Source organism: Epinephelus lanceolatus, chromosome 8, assembly GCF_041903045.1.
Source record: "Epinephelus lanceolatus isolate andai-2023 chromosome 8, ASM4190304v1, whole genome shotgun sequence".
Lineage (NCBI taxonomy): Eukaryota > Metazoa > Chordata > Actinopteri > Perciformes > Serranidae > Epinephelus > Epinephelus lanceolatus.
Window position 1 is genome coordinate 23,053,740 of NC_135741.1, and position 18,499 is coordinate 23,072,238.

Sequence of the window (18,499 nt, forward strand, 5' to 3'; positions counted from 1 at the left end):
ACACGTACACACACAAGAGGCGAGAAACAGGAACTGAGCGTGGAACAGACTGCTATAATTACACAGAGGAGAATGTGTAAAAGGGTTCTGACATCAGAATATGACAGCCGCAGGTTTTTTTGCATTCTTGTTAACTGCTCGCAAGGTGTTTCTCAAGCTGGGCGTGAATCCAATCACGAGCCAACCATGTGAGGCTTGTTGAGGCAGCCAACTTAATACCGGCCCATTCTCGCTTTCGCATAGTTACACAAAACATTTAACACCGGTGCTGAAGCAAGGTATCAGGTGTAGCTCTGTTTGCCTGACAGTTCTGATGATCAGCGCTGCTGTTAAGCATTAATCTAGTCATTTGTGGCCTTACTCTGAATATCCAGACGATGCAGAGATTAGTCAGTATGCTCTCTGGTTAGCGGTGCTAACAACAGATGCCACAGCAGATGCTACATCCGGCCGAACGATGAGAACGGCTATCCCAGATGCTGACACATCACTGCTAGGATGATGATTAGAAGAAGGTGACATCAAGGGTTGAGCGGCAAACAAACATGCTTAATCATGTCTGAATCATGCTTCACAGAGGGCGGAGGTGAAACCGGAACTTACACATTCTGTTCCAGGAGGAATGTTATTTAAAATCCCATTGACATTTGTTTCTCAAAAATGTTGTGTGGCTTCCTCCATATGTCTAGATAAGCACAGTCCTTTTTCAAAAACTATCCAGTATTGTAATGTTTTTGTCTTTCAGTGGACTTCCCCATAAGCCCTACACCTTCAAGGGGTGATTCGACGAGTGGTAGTCAGTCTGTCACAACAGCAGGACAGAAGGACGAAATCCTGACATAGTTTTTAGACAGCAGAGATTACATCTGAAAAATGACTTGAAAAGGATGCTTTGCCTATTTTCTACCAACTGTGCATCATAATAGTGTTGGTAGTGTATGTAAATGAACTGTGGTAAACTTCCTTCCATCTCGCCAGCATCCAGATCTCCCTGCTCATTTGCAAGCAAAACTCCACTGGCTCTTGGGCTGTTGCTCAAACTACAGATTGTACTTCTTCAATTTTGTATGCTCACCACCATGGAAAAAAAAAAGGATTATAGAAGCAGATCTCCCTCAAACTCAAACTGAGGCTCTGTTACTGTGTTAACCATTTCTTGCCTAAATGTCTTCAGGAACATGTTTGCTTACTGTTTAACTGCAATACGAGATCTGTGTTACCAGCTGGCCGCCATATTGTTTTTGGACAAGCAACTTGCACTATATCACTCACCAGCAGGAGTGTTTCTTAAACCCCATTTATACTGCCCTATTTTCCACAAATGTTGGGCTGTTTTGCTGGCAAGCTGCGAGCATTTAGACACACAGAGCCGGATTGGCGAGTTGATCCAAGGTGCCCAATTTTCTGCCTCGTAGGGTAGTCATATTGGCAGAACCTTTATGGTTTAAAAAGAACAAGGCACCTTTCCGCCGCAGGAGAGGCTGTTGATGACTTGTGGGAGGAGCTGCTGATGACGCCACACGTGTGAGCCACTGGCGGTGGATAAACAGGAAACAGCTGATAGCAAGAATTAGCGAGCAGCTAGTAGCAAGAGGGAAACGCAAACCTGACAGACACTGTAAAGATGAGCAACTGGGGAGACAAGGAATTGCGTACCCTCCTTCTCCTCGCAAACGAAGAGGCCATTAACCGTCAGATGATGGGGACGGTGAAGGACGGGCCAATTTGTGAGACAATCGTCGTAGGACTGATGAGCCGCGGTTTCCCTCCCACGTCACTGTTTACGTCACACACTGAGCTACACGTTTTGTTACTTGCTCACGCCCCCCATTGCCCCGAAAAAGGCGCATTCTGTATGAACAAAAGTAGGTAGGTGGCGTTTTGCTGCACTCCCTGATTTTGTTTTTAAACTGCCAATGCTGAAAAAAGACTGATTGGGCTTTCCTGCAAATTTGCACAATTCTTGTTTAAAAAGGGCTTAAGTCTGGTGCGGTGCAGTGCATTCTGGTAATCTTCTACCGCTTAAACAAAAGCATCAATTTACAAAAGTATTTGCATCTTTATACAGCATAGACAGCCCAGTTTTACAAAAAGACCATCTTTACAGTAGTAGTTAGTTAGTTTAGTTTATTTACTTTATTAATCCCCCTGAGGGGAAATTCAATGTTTTCACTCTTGCTTGTCAATTACACACACATGCACAAACAGGACCTATACATGCACAAAGTGGAGAGATGTCAGAGTGAGGGGGCTGCCCTTGGTGAGGCGCCCCGAGCGGTTGGGGGGGTTCAGTGCCTTGCTCAAAGGAGGTGAACTGGCACCTCTCCAGCTACCAGTCCACGCTCCATATTTTGGTCCGGACGGGGACTCGAACAGGCGACCCTCCGGTTCCCAACCCAAGTCCCTATGGACTGAGCCACTGCCGCCCGTAGAACAGTGACGTGAGTATCCGCACTGCCATACTTTCATTTTCATGGGAGCTGTAGTTTGTTTTGTTTTTTTTCAGTGCTCATAATGTAATCTTGTCCAACTGTTAAATTGGCAAAGGTTTCCATTTCCTTCAGCAAACACTGTAGTGGCTGCCAATTTGTCTTAGAATATGGAAAGTTAACCACTGGAGGGCGCATCATTCTTTCATGAGGACAACTGGAGGAAATTCTGAATGAGAGAGCGTTTTACAGAAGTGATGTCAGGACTTTGGCTCTGTGTAACTGCTGTGATAACCAGTTTAGTGAGATTTTCTATACCCCCTTGGACAGTCATGGGCTGGCTTGGCTTGGCTTGGCTTGGCTTGGCTTTGGGCAGTCAGCCCAAGTCTACCCGTTGGAGGTGAGCTGTTTGCACAGGTGCAGTAAGAGCCTGTTGTCTGCAGCTCTTCATCAACATCTCACTGTGGCTGTTTCTGCTTTCACTTTCCTCCCTGCTGTATTATTACACTTGCTTTTATTGTAGAAAAGTTGCTAACAAATTTCTGCTTATTCAGTAATAATACATTTTATTCCCTATAGATTCTTCACAATAAAAGTCCACTGTTACTTTGTTATGTATAAACTTTTATTGTGAAGCAGCAAAATAAAGAAATGTTGAGTTTTCCAGTAGCAACTTCACACAACTACTAACACAGTGAACAGCGAACATGAAACAGTAAAATAAAGCAGATATGTAAAGTAAAAATATGGTCACATCTGGCGATGGACAAAAAGCCAAACTCAAGGTTTCAAAACAAAGTCCACAAACGAATGAGTGACACTGCAATAGCTAAGTCCATTATTTGATACAGTCTATGGGTTTTTCCTAAGCAGTTGGTGAACAGAGGTGAGCGGTGCCTTTTTTTTGGCATTTGCATGGATGTTCTTTATTTCAGACAAGGCAGAAATCCTCCTCCACTATAATATACTCAGTGAAATTATGATGACAAACGCATGCTTTTCAAAGGACAGGCCCGAAATACACAGACCATGAGACCTGTTTCTTCTTCACAGCTGCAGGAAGTGTTTATAACAAAGTAACAGGACTGAACAGTAATATTCCTAAAACCATTTTTAAACTAAAAGATGTCATTTCTAATATCAAAAAATTGGATATACTTGGTTTTTGTTAACTAGTTGTTAGTTTAACTCGTCTTAGCAGGAACAGCAGCCAGCATTCACGGTCGACTCACCATTAGAAGATTCTCTACTATGGCTACCCTTTGCATATATTCTACTAATTTAAGTTCTTCCTTCAGTCCCGAGATAAGGTGGTTCTCACTCACATATTGACCTGAAGCCCTACTGAGTTGTCCACTGAAACAAGTCAGATTGTCTGTGCTTTCAGATACTGTATGTTGCTCTTCTCGTCTGTTTGTTAGAATGCAGCCTCCTGTATCGTCAGTGCCGCGCTGTCGAGCCACCTATTACCACACACTCCAGCCCAACAAGCTCCTCTCGCTACACATTATCTTGGTAACTGATTTTTTTTCTCTGACTTCTATTCAGTGGACTTATCCTGTGTACTTTATTATATTGGACTCACTAAATCAAAATTGAACTTAATCCTTTAATCCTCGTTGAACTTTGTATATTTATTCATAGAACTTCTCACTGAGGACACTTTGACTTGTCAAACACAGGTGTTCCTGCTGTGCGTCATTAACAGTAGCTGCACTTAATTTAAGCTAATTGACACAAATAAACTTCACTTGGCAAACTATGTTATAATTAACAATAATTCTGTTATTATTTAATATTTAATTATGATAGTTATACTAATTAAAATTACCGAAATCTGCATCATTCAGAGGAAATTAAAAGGACAGGCATGTCGTTTAGTAAATAAAAATAAGTCGATAGCCTGACATGTTTGACAAGCATGAATATTAAGCCCAATGATTTATGTCAAGTGTGATGCATCATGTGCCAGCAGTGTTGCAATTCACAGCACACAGCTCAGTGCCAGTTGACACAGATGACAGAATCAACAGTAACTGTTGCCTTGTCATACATGAATCGAGCCGTATTTCCCAAACTGTAATGACGCTCCCCTCTGCTTCTCTGTGATCTCCAGGACAACTTCAAAAGAAATTAAGCACATAATTACAGTTGATATTTAGCTATTGTTTCCTTAACTCAGTGCTAATTTTCATGGCTGACCTTGGCAACATATTCATGGCAAAAAGAAGCATCACCTGTACTCTACAAAAGGATCAACACTGCTGATGACAATGGTTCAGTTTACATGCACAGAGATTTCTAGATCTTACAAAGTCACTCAAGTACTTTAGATTGTTTTGGAAACCAAACAGCATAACTGGAACTGAATTACTTGCTTCTAAACTGGTCACTAAGCACATTTAATGTCTGTTGTTTATAAATTAGAGAGGGAAGTCTGATTCGTTCATTTGTTTATTTCCAATAAACATAACAGGTGAAAACCTGTGGCTATTTTATAGTTTCTCTAAGTGAAAACATGGCTACACAGAGTTTAAAAAAGCAATGCTGCCCAATATTATGACAGATTTGTTCATGTAATTGTATTGTGGTTACAGTTTGACCACAGTGTACTTATGACTGTCACAGTAAATTGCACTACATTTATATGGCACTTTCATCCAAGTCACAAACTGATGGCACCGATAGCTAACATGCAAGGCGCGGGTCTGACCATGGAGAAGCAATTTGGAGTCAGAAGCTGGAGACTGAATCACCAACCCAACAATCCTCCTACGCCACAGCTGCCCTACCTGCAAAGGGTGTAAAGCGAAACTACTGTCTGTATCTGTTAACACAAAACACAAGACATTACCTAAACAGTAAAAGCTATTGAGAACGAGCGTGGCAGGATGACAAGGCTCCATACTATGCTTGTCAGCGATAACAATGAGGGGTGGTGAGTGTGTGTATCTCTGTTTGTGGGTGGGACAACGATAGTGAAGTGGAGAAAAATATCAACATCTAACTGGCAAAGATTTATAATGCTGCTTGGTTTTTATTGTGTTGCATCTCAACTTGTAAACATAAACTTCCATGTCAGTTTCAGTTTTGTATCACTGCTTGATCTTTAAACCACTGGTGGGTTTCCGGTTCATTCTGAATGGACCGCAAGTAACTTGCAAACATGTCAAGTTTGTCAAAAGCACAATTTTGAAGTACAGTGAATTTCCGGCACAGAGCTTTTATTTTGAAGAGCCGTTTCCTGCTGTAGAGTCAGTGACTAATGGACAGACATGGACGACATGGCCAAACACAAGTATGACACTGAGTATATTAAACTGTGGGACCTCAAACTAATGACTAAGAAGAAATCTGGAGCCTGGGGCTGGACCAGTTGGGAACCACTGCTTTAAAAGTTGAATTAAACAATTTCTGTTTTCCTTTTTTTCCTATTTAAAGGTGCTGTAGGCTATGTCAGTGGTTCCCAATCTTTTTCTTGAGGGACCCATATTTTTACTATTGTAGACTTTCTTTGCCTCTGGTCGCTACCAGCCGGGGCAAAACTGTCCTTGGGTTATCTTTTTCTGAGGTAAAACTCTTTGCGTCGTCTCAGGGTGTTTAGTTGTCTGGTGTTGCTTAAGCTTGCAGGGTTTCAAACTTTCATTTGCCAGTTTCTCACCGCAAAAGATGCATTAGATTCTAATTTTGTCACAGGTTCTATGAAGCCAAACTCAAGATGACTCTCTTGGTACCCTCTCTTTTTTATTTTTGACAGGTGTCGTCGCTTCATTCTGATGCTTCGCCATCTCATCATCAGCTGTTTACTCTGCAAACTTCGGTGTAAACTGCAGGAGGGTTTTTTTTCCTGTTACATACACCTGTATCCTTGCGATACAAATTTAAAAAAATTTCTATACCAATTTATTTCTAATTTTATTTTATTTTCTAAAATAACTCTTAAATGTATTTTCTTTGACACACAAATGAACTAAGTTTTGACACATAACACATTAAAATGACTACACCCCTTAAAATCAAGAGGGCTTTGCGTATACCCGCGGGGGGTAGTGGTGTCCCAATTCCTTTTTGAGTGTAGGGGTAGGGGTCATAATGAGGGGTAGTGGGTATGAAAATAGCCCTTCGGAGTGAGGGATTGCAGATGCTGACTTGCCAGGGGTAGACGTCGCCATGGCTACCACCGAGCAAGAGATGGGGAAAAAAGTTCAAACATAGCTAACATTACCGTTGTCAGGTTGCTTGTTAGCTAGCTAGCACTATCTGTCATGTGTCCTGTTCTGCAAAATTGTCAGACTTTTCACATTACGATAACACGCCAGCTAGTATAACTATGCTGCCTCGTAATGTTAGCTAGGTAGCTAGCTAGCTAGCAGAAGTCCCTTGTCGTCTGTTGTTCATCAAACGAAGCATGATGAGTGCAGCAAACGTGATTGGTAGGATAAATGAGACTCCATTGCAGATGCCGGTTGGAAATGTAGATGGCTCGCAGCTTCCTGTTTTTATATAGTTACGTATGTGTGAACATAACCGACGTGGTGACGTAGTGAGTGGTGTCCCAATTCCTAGGGAAAGATTTCTACCCCTACCCTGTGTTGCTTCATTTTGAGGGCTAAGGGGGGTATTGAGATTGGGCCTTACATAAAGCACCTTTTTAATTCTGACATTCAGTAGGGGCTGTATCCTCATAAGCCTTTTTTGGCTTCTAACCTGTCCTGCATAATACGTAGGCCTATATGTGCAAATACACTAAACTAATACATATGATATGTATTATCATTTTAAATAATTTTTATATTGTTTATGTACATACCTTTTCCTCATTAAGCCCTGAGACTCGACAACAGCCATGTCAAATCACACATGTAAACAGAGCCAGAAAGTCAAGACGTGTCCTGCAAGCCTTGTAACCTAAAAACACATATATATATTTTCTGATACATTTTCCATATTCACTATAATTCGAGGCACCATCTGGTTTGTGTAGTATGCAGGCATACATCCATAACCCCTCTCTCGTCTGATCCCTCTGATTCTGACACATAAATAAAGACATGAGAGGATGGCGAGGACAGAGAGAGGAAAGTGGAAAGACAGGAGTAATTGAGGGGGAGTCCTGTGATGCTAGTGTGAAGTGATGGCCTAAAAATAATACGGCTTCTGTCGTGAGACTTGGAGAGAACGGAGCAAATCTGAGCAGGTTACAAATGAACTCAACAGATCAGCGTGACATATAATTCAGCTGAGTGTGTGTCTTTGTGTGTGCAAGGTGGATAGCGTGCAGGAAAGAAAGAAAGACAGAAAGAAAGAGTGTGTGTGGGACTGATAAGCAGCACAGGCCCAAAGGGTTCTTTACATGGCAGTCTCAACCTGTCACTTCTCTCAAACACACTACTGATATCCCCACACACACAAAGGCTGATAACCCCAACCCTGACGGTGTCATTCATGTCAAGGGAAGCATGAAAGGAAGTGTATGCTTCCCTTTGATTCTCGATGAGTCTCTCCTGAATGAGCGTTAAATATGAGTCATGGTGATTAACATACTGGTGGCTCTCACGGATAAAATGACCTCTCATCCTGCTGCGTAATGTGTGAGTGCAGCTTTGTATGTGTGGTTATAATTTCTTTGACATCGAGACTCACCAGCAGGCTGTTGACACATTCTTCCTGCGGAGGAACAAACACAGCCTACCCACGCATTTTGTTTGTTGTGGACAGACGAGGCTCAAGAGGCATTTCTGAGGGACAGGCGACTGTCACCTGCACTGCACAATAGAGAACTGGCACTCCGCTTCACAGGCATCAGTGTGAACCAAACCGCACCTGCAGAACGCACCTCCAACCGGGATGCCATTAGTCAAAGTGGTGAATGTTTCTGAAATTTCTCCAAAATTATACACCAAAATTGTTTTTGAATAATGCTGGGATGAGAAGTAGGCCATGCAGCTGGTGAATCAGCTGCTCACCCAGTGAAAACGCAATTCCTCAGTGTGATGCAATGCTTTGAGTTCAAGCCATTTTCAGTGAACACATTCCAGATTTATATCTTGTACCAAAACCAAAACTCATGAGATTAAGACAGTGATATAATTGTTCCATAATAAACACCCTGCATGTCTTTGTTCCATCCTCCATCAAGCTGCTGAACTTTACAGCTAAATCTTAGTGCAGCAGAGCAAGGTGCAATAAATACACAAGATCTTTTGCACTTAAAGATCCAGTGTGCCAGATTTAAGGGTGTATATTGGCTTTTCTTCAGTTTCCTTTAGTGTATAATCAACTGAAAGTAAATATCTACAGTAGAACAGAATGGACAACCACCCGAGCGGTTGGGAGGTTCGGTGCCTTGCTCAAGGGCACCTCGGCAGTGCCCAGGAGGTGAACTGGCATCTCTCCAGCCCAAGCCAAGTCCCTATGGACTGAGCTACTGCCGCCCCCTTTATTCAGGGTTTATAATGGTTTAAGTCATCTGGTTAGTTTGTTTTGGAGAGGAAGAGACCTCCGTGGATAATTTGGCTCCCGGTAAAACCTCCTAAACAATGAACACTGAAGGAATTCTAACCAGGAGAAGTTTCAGCTGGTTGTAATCTGCAGTGCTAGATGCCACTAAATCAACACATTCTCACTCCGACCTCGTCACATATCGACATTTGGACATGGACTTTCGTGCAAGGTACCCTGGGTGTGTTGTTTGTTGTCGCTCTGGGACGTCAATTTCAGCCTGTTACATGCATTGTCATCTTTCAAAATACACTTCTGTTTTCACAGGAAATTCAACGTTTACATTTAACAGTCTCTTTCAAAATTAACACACTATCTTGGTACAAAGGGAATTAATCTTTTTTTCCTCCAAGATCAAACACACGTGGTTAGGTTTAGGAAAAAACAACAGGGTTTGGCTTTATAATCTTAGCACCGCTCTCCCGGGTGAAAGTTGGTGTTTGTTGGACCCCTTCCACCCACCCTTCTGGGATTTTCACCACCCTAACTTTGGTTCTTGTCTGGCTGTGTTTCCCCCTGACACCGCTGAGCGTTGTTAAACTACAGTGGTGACCAGCCGTGTATCATGCAAACAGTAAAGGACAGCTTTTTTCGTCAGCCGCTTTCGTCTGACGCTGCAAGTCACTGCCCAAGAGCCAGATTCTGACGACTTCAGAGTGAGACCAGGTTGACTAAATCCCCCTAAATCTTACACACTGCTTTTTTAATTCTTATAGGTTCATTTTTAAGCCGCCATGTTGTCAATGCCAAATGACACTAGAGCTGGGTTGAAAAAATCGATTTAATCGATTCGAATCGATTTTCCTTTAAATGGCACAATATCGATTCATTAATTAAAAAATCGATCTTTTACTATATCTGTTTTCCTCCGTGGACGTGTTGTACAGCCGGTAGCAGACTGCAGCAGCCTGCAGTACTATCAACCCAGGTAGTCTCGCGAGATCAGCATTTAGCACCTGAGTTCATGGCGAGAGATCTTGCGAGACGGCCGGACGCTGAATGAAGACAGAGCAGCAAACAATGGTGGGAGCGCGTCCACTGAAGGCATGGGTCTATGGTGCGAGTATTTTCACTTGCATTTTCCCCTAAAAATATAACGCTAATAATGTACGCATGTTTATTAAATGCACATTAGTTTCACAGAAAAGATTAAGAAATACCACTAAGCATCAGCACACTGCTAACTGTAGCCTCAGTATGTACCTCATACAGATCTGCTGGTAAAGTTAACTTAGCATTAGCAAGCATGATAGAAGACAGCAGAGAGGCGACGTTGTGCAAATAAACCAAAGATTTATTATTTTTCTGTAGCAGTAAACACATGGGCCGATAACAAATGTGTTAACTTACTATGTTAAAGCTTTACAAGCTATTCAGGGCTGCCGACGATAACAATAACATGACAAACAGCAAGGCTAACGTTATGGCTAACAAGCTAACGTACTGACGCTCCTCAGACACTCAGACACACACACACACACACACACACACACACACACACATACATACCGGACAGCCTCTCAGTCCTTCCTTAGCCGCTAACGTTAGCTCATGTACAACAAATATACCACACAGAAACTTTTACAAAGGGTCATAATGTGCTTCTAGTGACTGTCAAATCGCCAGCGAACGTTGTTTACATACATAGACACATATACGTAGATGCCGCATTCAATGGTGCTCCTTATTGGAGCGATACGTCAACGCGGCTGCCATCTTGCCCAGGTGGAGCCGCGCTGCCTAATGCATGTATGTCTATTGAGGCAGGAGATTATTTATGATTAAAATCATCATTACTCGCTGAATTCTCAACCAATTTTCATGCGGTTTGGTTTGTTACAATTGTCAGACATGTAGTTATGATACAGGATACTTGGTTAAATAAAAAATGCAGCTTGTCATACCAAAATATTTGATCTTATGTAGATAAAGTAACAGTAATAGTTCTACAACACATTTAAACTAAACTTCGCCCATGTAATAAATATTCTTTTTTCTTACTAGATGTACAATGCCCACCATGATGTCATTTAATTATTAATGTTGACTATAAATGTTTATTCACATTTCACACAATGTGCAAAAAATAGTGTATCAGCAGGGTTGTGCCGAGCTGCAGTGCAGATTCTGATTAACAAATGTTGGTTTTGTACAAGTGAAAATAAATGACTTAGAGCTGCATGTTTACACAACATTTTGCTTTAATCTCATATGTATAACACCACAGTGCTCATGGGAGCCTGGACACAGAACTGTTTACATTATTAGGTCATATTTACAAAAAATACAGTGTACAGTAGCTAGTATTATTTTTAGGAGTCTGCCCAGTCCTGTCGAAGTCCTCAGGTCTGAAGTGACAGCTGCAGATGACTGAGGAGTCACTCGGGACAAAGTCCTTTCTCCTCACTGCTGCTACCCATGCCCGTCTCCTATCTGTGTTTTTTGGGAAACTACACACAAAATAAGCGTGTCAGAAAAACGCAGTTCCACATAATTTGTAGTTACAATTCAGGCCACAAGTTAACTACTAACGTTATACTGCGTTATGTCACGTTGGTGCCATGAAACAGATAGTTGACAATTTGGAATAACACATACACCGACATAGCTGTTTGACAAAGCATCATAATTTTATAAGTAATATTATATAAATGTTAACCTTTTTCCTTTAAGTTGTGTGACATAGCGTTAGCTTAATTTGGCATTAGGACCAGATCAGGACAGTTACTTTTCTTGATTAGCTTAAAAGAAGGATCACTTTTTGAGATATATATCTCATTAAACATGTTCGTAACAGTAAAATATTGTAAAACAACTTCTTACCTGTGGAATGTTATTCCCTTCTGCTTGGTTTTAAATTTTTTTTAGTTCGTACACCCAAATGCAGAGCAAAAATGTGGCGTTTTTGCCTAGTCTGACACGGGTCTGAACCGGTCAGAGCACCTAGGCAAGATGGCGGTGGTATTGACGCATCCCACAAGCCAGGGTGCGGCATCTATGTATATATATCTATGGTTTACATAGACACGAGAGAGCAGCGTGCCTGCTCTCATGGGACAAAGATCCTCTGAGAAGAAAGACGGTTCACTCTGCTCTGCCGCCAGGAACAAACTGGGAGGGTTCACTTTGCTGCAGGGTTCACCTACGTATATTGTTTCTCTTCTGATACAGTCAATGTGTGCATCACAACCACTGTAGTGTATTGCACAAAAGCTTTATAAGATGGTTACAGGCAGCAAATTTGTGGATGTCCTTTGTTTACATTTTTTGTAGCCACTTCATTTAAATTGTCTGCCTTGTGATTAGATTTAATTTAAAATATTTATTTTGTATGTGTTGGTCAGGTAATGTTAAATAAAAGTACATGATGACTAATGTACTGCTTTGGGGTCAATTCTTAATGTAAACAGTATTTTTATTTTAGTAATGCACCAGGTCAGAGGGTTCCTTGTTAAATATACTTTGTTAGTTCTCAGAAAATATCTTAATATCCAAGCAAATTTTGTATCATAATTGAAATATACTTGACTGGATCGATATTGAACTGAATTGAACTGAATCGAATTGAATCGTGAATCGGATCGAACTGAGTCCTTGAAAATCGAATCGAATCGATCTGGAAAATCTGAATCGATACCCAGCCCTAAATGACATTGATGTTTTCATGCTGTTTTTGTGAGACTGTAGCACTGTGCCCAAGACACATCCCTCCTCGGGGACGATGACGTATCCATCATCTCCCTTCAGCCCTGCTAATAATCATCTGTTCTTTAATGTTGACGTGTCATACCTTGGAACTAGATGTGAAATGTAGTCCTGAACCCTTCTGATTAAGTAGACAATGTATGCTTGATACTAATAAGGTATAATGCATTTCACTTATCAGTTAACAGCACTCGTAATGGGAAGAGTGGTGTCAGGAGTGAGTCTTGTAGCACAGATTTGAGATACAAATATTGAGCAAGACGGCTAACTACAAGCTGTCTTAATTCTCCTCTTTCCTCAGGACTTCAAGGCCTCATAATTTGTTTCAAAATGTCCTCTGACATTGTATTCATTCCTCACACTGAGTGACTGCTGGCAAATTAAATAAATGCTGCAATTTTTAAATATTTCTTGCTGCTGCCATGTCTTTTATTTGGGAATGACAAAGCCTCTTTAGTAAACAGAAAAAGAAGAATCCTTCAGGGATTCCATTCAAACGTGTAAAATAACTATATTTATAAAGCGGTTTAACAGGAGAAAAAAATTATTCTAGTTTCAAAATAACTCAAGGTCTGTAACCAAAAAGGGTTTAAGTAAGGGTGCTGGGCCACAGATGGCCTGCTGGTCATAGTTTGGTCACTCCATATTTCTGTCGCCCGCTCAGATTGAGTCTGGCAGACAGGCTCTTGTACTAAATGCCTCAGGTTAGCTTGGCAGTACACCACTAAATTCCCTGCTGGGTGTTGGTTTGCTGTGTCAGCTTATAAAATAAATTATGATGTTACCACCAGGGTGGGCTTGACAAAGAAGGGTTACTGGTCATGCTGTGAATCATTGGTGGGAAAAGTAGCTTTCTGTTCAATATCTGAGCCGTTATATATCTCACCATTTTCCTGCCTCTTTCTCTTTCGCTCATTCCCTGTGCAAATTTGCTCTGCACTTTGCCTGTATTTCCTGTTTAAATGTACAGTATGTAGAACTCTAGTTTTAATCTGTGAAACTCAAACAATAGAGACCAAGGAACTATAAAATGATGTTACATGAAAAATACGCTGCACGCTCTGAAATTAGGCAAACAAGGAGAAAAAGCTCGGAGCTCTTTGAATCACAAGGAGGGTGGAGAAACAGAATATTGCGGGAAATTACTATTCTAATATTGGTAATTGGTAATATTCAAATCTGTTGCTAATCAGTCTGTGGAGGGAGAGAGAGATAGAGGAAAAAATCCCCCTGTCTGGGATGAGATTTGGAGAGACAGAGGGGAGGGATGTCAGCGATGTGATGAATATTCAGTTGTTGACATTTAGCGTGGAGCACTGAGGATGTGAGGGTGGGATGATGCCAAGTTAAATAAGAGCATTACAGAACATGGAAAAGATAGGAGGATGAGGAGAAGTAGAGGAGATTAGGGGGAGACAGGGACAACAATTGAGAGAGATATCTTTTACGCACACACTCTCACACACACACACTGCAGACACAAGGGAGTTCGTTTGGTTCGATTTTGAGAATGGAGACCACGAGTGTCGCCACTGTAATTAATGAGAATTGTTGTTGATGATTGTTATTGTCAGTTTGGTTTTTGTAGGCAGCTTAGTGACAGTGTGGAAACTAGATCTGGGTCACACTGCCATAGTCTACTCATTAAACCCATTCAGCTCCCTCGCTGCGCCATCAGCTGTTTATTCAGCTATTGAGATAGTGCGGATGTTTTCTTCTCTCGACTTCAGACGCTTCTCTCAAATTCAGACGCTCATCACCAAGACTGAAAGACCCCAGTGTTAAATTTGGAGAGGGATAAAGGGAGAGAGGTAATAGACAGAGAAACAGGGAGAGTCGACGGAGAGAGAGGAAGAGAGGACGCAAGGAAACTGTGTCTTTGTGCTGTTGTTTACAGACACTGTTTATTAAGTTAATGACCTCTTTTGCATAATTACAGTCACATACAGTTTGTGCTGAATCCAAAACTCAGGAGAGTTTCTGTTCTAAACATAGGCTCAACCAGAGAACGTGTGTGTGCGTGTGTCACTGAGGGAACGCGCAAGTTTTATAGATTGAAATAAGGAAGGACGGAGACAGATGTGCACAGCTGAACTCATGAATGTACGTTGGGAGGTTATGGCACTGCAGAGCTGGCTTATGTCATACTGTAGGTGACACGGAAGCCAATACACACCTTCTAAAAATGCAACAGATAGACCACGTGGAGACCCCAGCATCTGTGAACGGTCAGCTTGGACTGCTGGTGTTTTCTCTAGCAAAGCGATATCACGGGTCAGAGGTTTGTGTTTAGATTTCGGTTAAAGCTTTGTTTACATTTCCAAAGGATGTGGCTGCGGTCTAATTTATGCATTCCGACCTCCCCCTCCTCCTCCTCATCTCGCAACACAGGTGAGGAAAGTGTGGGTGGGCGGATGTTCCTCCACAGCTCTCTTTGCAGCTCTGTATAGATTGAAACATGCTGCTTTCACATGCTCCACAGATGGTCTTGTTTCGTGAGTTGGGAAGTCATTTTGGTGCAACTTTGGAGTGTTCATGAGCTGAAACAACATAGACGCCGCAAAGAAGATGTTTATTCGTTCATTCATTTTCCGTAACCACTTATCCTGTTAGGGGTTGCAGGAGGACTGGAGCCTATCCCAGCTGACATTGGGCGAGATGCGGGGTACACCCTGGACAGGTCGCCAGACTATCACAGGGTTGACACATAGAGACAGACAACCATTCACACTCACATTCACACCTATGGGCAATTTAGAGTCACCAGTCAAACTGCATGTCTTTGGACTGTGGGAGGAAGCCTGAGTACCCAGAGATAACGCTATGATATTATGAAGTGGCATGTTTTAGTGAACTTCATGAAAGTTTCAAGACAGTATAGCAGTGCTAACGTTACTCAGTGCTATTAGCCTGTGTTTTCACAATGTGCTGTAATGTTATTACACAGGGATACAACCTCAAGACCTACAGGAGGCTTACAACATTTTTTTTCCAGTGGCTAAACAATCTAACACTTTTCAATAAAGTGTTAGATTCTTTTTGTTTAACCAGAAACAGCCTTAAAATGGCCATCACAGAACCCACCAGACTCCACGTAAATAAACTGTCATTTTAGCGTGTATAAAGGCTGCATATTTTCACATCTATTCTTAAGGGTTTATTTCAACCAAATCAGAGTTGGTGATTGTTGGAGCGGTGGAAAGATGAACCAAGATGTTGTCTGGGAGTTTCATTTTATTTCTGTCAGCTTTGAATGATTTGAATGATTTCACGGTGATAAAAGCACTGTTTATTTAAAATGGAGTCTGGTAGGTTTAAAAAAAAGTGATTCCTTTCAATAATGTTGTCAGACAATTGTGATAACGATCTGAACCTGTCAGTCGCAAAATATTTTACTCTTTTGTTACTCTTTTACTTTGGAATTTTAAGTTTATTTAGCGTGCAGACAGCCACACAGCGACTCTTCAGCATGGTAGCAAATGAATGGCAAAACATATCCATTCAGTAGCTCAACCATCCACAGTCAGACACACAGCTGATCATCTACTGCTGAATTACATCTCACAATTTGCACCAACGCCTGATGCCGCTCCAGTGTTAGTGGTTATGCTGACACTGACTATTTACTGGAGTTTGCCAGCCTGTCGCTCATTAGGCATTTTAAGATAATTACAAGCATGTCCGTTCTCGACTTTCAATGTCCGATAGTCCACCACTGACATTTTCTTGACTTGTCAGCGAAAATGAAACATAGATTTCTTCTAAGTTTTTACTATCAAGATCTATTTTTAGCTCGTCATCGTCTTGTTTTCATCATGGACAAAAGGTGGTTGACGAAATTTTCGTCAATGAAATGAACACTGCTCCACACAATTCATTTCAAACATAAAAACTTCACATCAGGGGACCTACAAACACTCTAACTTTTCTTTCACTGTGACTTTAAAGAGTTAACTCTGAACAAGAAGCACACGTTGTGCAGACAGGTGTACTCAAACATATTCACACACACCTTGTTGAATATATTGTACACTTGCACCTATGAAAAAGGGAGCATGCAAAATTGTACACACTCGAGTACCCCTCAATGAACACTCTCACAGCTCGACACACAGACTGATGAATACATTCCACAACACTTTAGAGTCACTGCAGATAATGAAGTCTATTTGCATAATTAAAGAGGATGAATCAAAAGGTAATTTACAGTACCCTCTTGTCCCCTACTAAAACGTAGGCTGGAAAGGAGGAAGGGAAGGAGGGTGGAAGGTGTTGCATACACTTACATCCTCACCCAGGGGAGCCTTTTTGAAGTTGTGAGCAAGGTGGTGTTTTTAAAACAGGCATTAGAAGAAAATGAACCTTTGTACCTCAGCGTGTCACACTTAATATCGATGGCATCACTGTAGGTATTTACACACACACGCACACACACACGTAAGCACGCAAAACCCCGTGAAAGCAGGGGGCGCAATTCCTCAAACGCATGAACACAAAAACAGTCCACCATTTTTCCTTCAATCAATTTTTCCCACCTTTCCACCTACCTCTCCTTTCATTTCTCTCTCCATCCATCCATTTCTCCATCCATCCCCCTCCAAAGCCTGCAGTCAGCAGTCAGCTATAGAATTCCATTACAGTCTAGTGATGCAGCACTTCAAAGGAGGGAGAGCTGTGTGCATGTGTGTGTGACTGTGGGAGTGTGTACACGTGCAATACAGTGTAAGTGAGGTTGTTTTTTTGCTGTGTGCAGGGAATCTCATCATCAGGCACACAACAGTGATGTCCCCAGCCAATATTTATCCTGCAGTGTGTGCAAACTGTTTCCTCTTTTTTTTCTTAATCTGGATTGTGCTGTAAGCAACTTGGGTTTGGCACAAAAGCGTGATGTCCTGCAAGGATGTCTGCTTGTTTGTGTTTGTTAGCAGCAGCAGTCGGTATTTCTCCAAACATTTGACTTTTATTCTACTGATTGAATTACAAACCATAACCAATCAGCTATACCTCTGCTGAAAAGGGCTGGGTGTAATTGTTCAATATAATTAAACCACCCATATGCTGGTAGAGAGGGGCGGTATTGTACCTTAAACTCTGGTTGCCACCCAACATTAAACAGGAGAAGAAGAAGTAGTTGTAGTAGTAGTAGTAGAGGAGGAAGACGTGTCCAACCATTAAGCTAATGCGTAAGGTAATGTTATAATGCTACAATAGCATTCAATACACTCATGAATTTATTCAAAGCACATGCCCCATGCACAGCACTGTCAGTCCTTATAACCTGGTGCAGCTGATGGCAGGAACATCAGATTAATAGTAAATAAGTAGCTGCACCGCACATTAGAGGACTGAATTGCTTCTTCTTTTAATTTAGTCTTCATTTGAAATGTTACAAACAACACATCAGGTTTGCTGTACAATACAATGTGCAGGTATTTTTAACAAGGCTGCAGCTGCACTGAGTCAAATCAGAAGCAGGGTGGATAGCCTGCTGAGTAGTCTCCATATATGGTTACGACTACACGCCCATCCCTTGAAAATACCACATATCGTATTGACAATTAGACTTATCAAATTACCGGTACAAACTGTACATATCCCAATAGATAGTTGTAAATAACACGTCATCTTTAAAATGTAAATTACTAGAACAGATAACTATATATCCCTACAACAAGGGGAAGGTGAGGGAAGGTAGTGAGAGGGGAGGAGGGAATAACCAGCCATTCCTCTTTCTCAAGATGGTCTAAATATCCATAAGCAGCAGAAACATTCATTAAAACAATCATGACTTAGGAAGAAAGAACAATAATCTTAAAATCACAAATGAATGGGCACTATAGGAATGGCTCTCATAGAGTATTCAA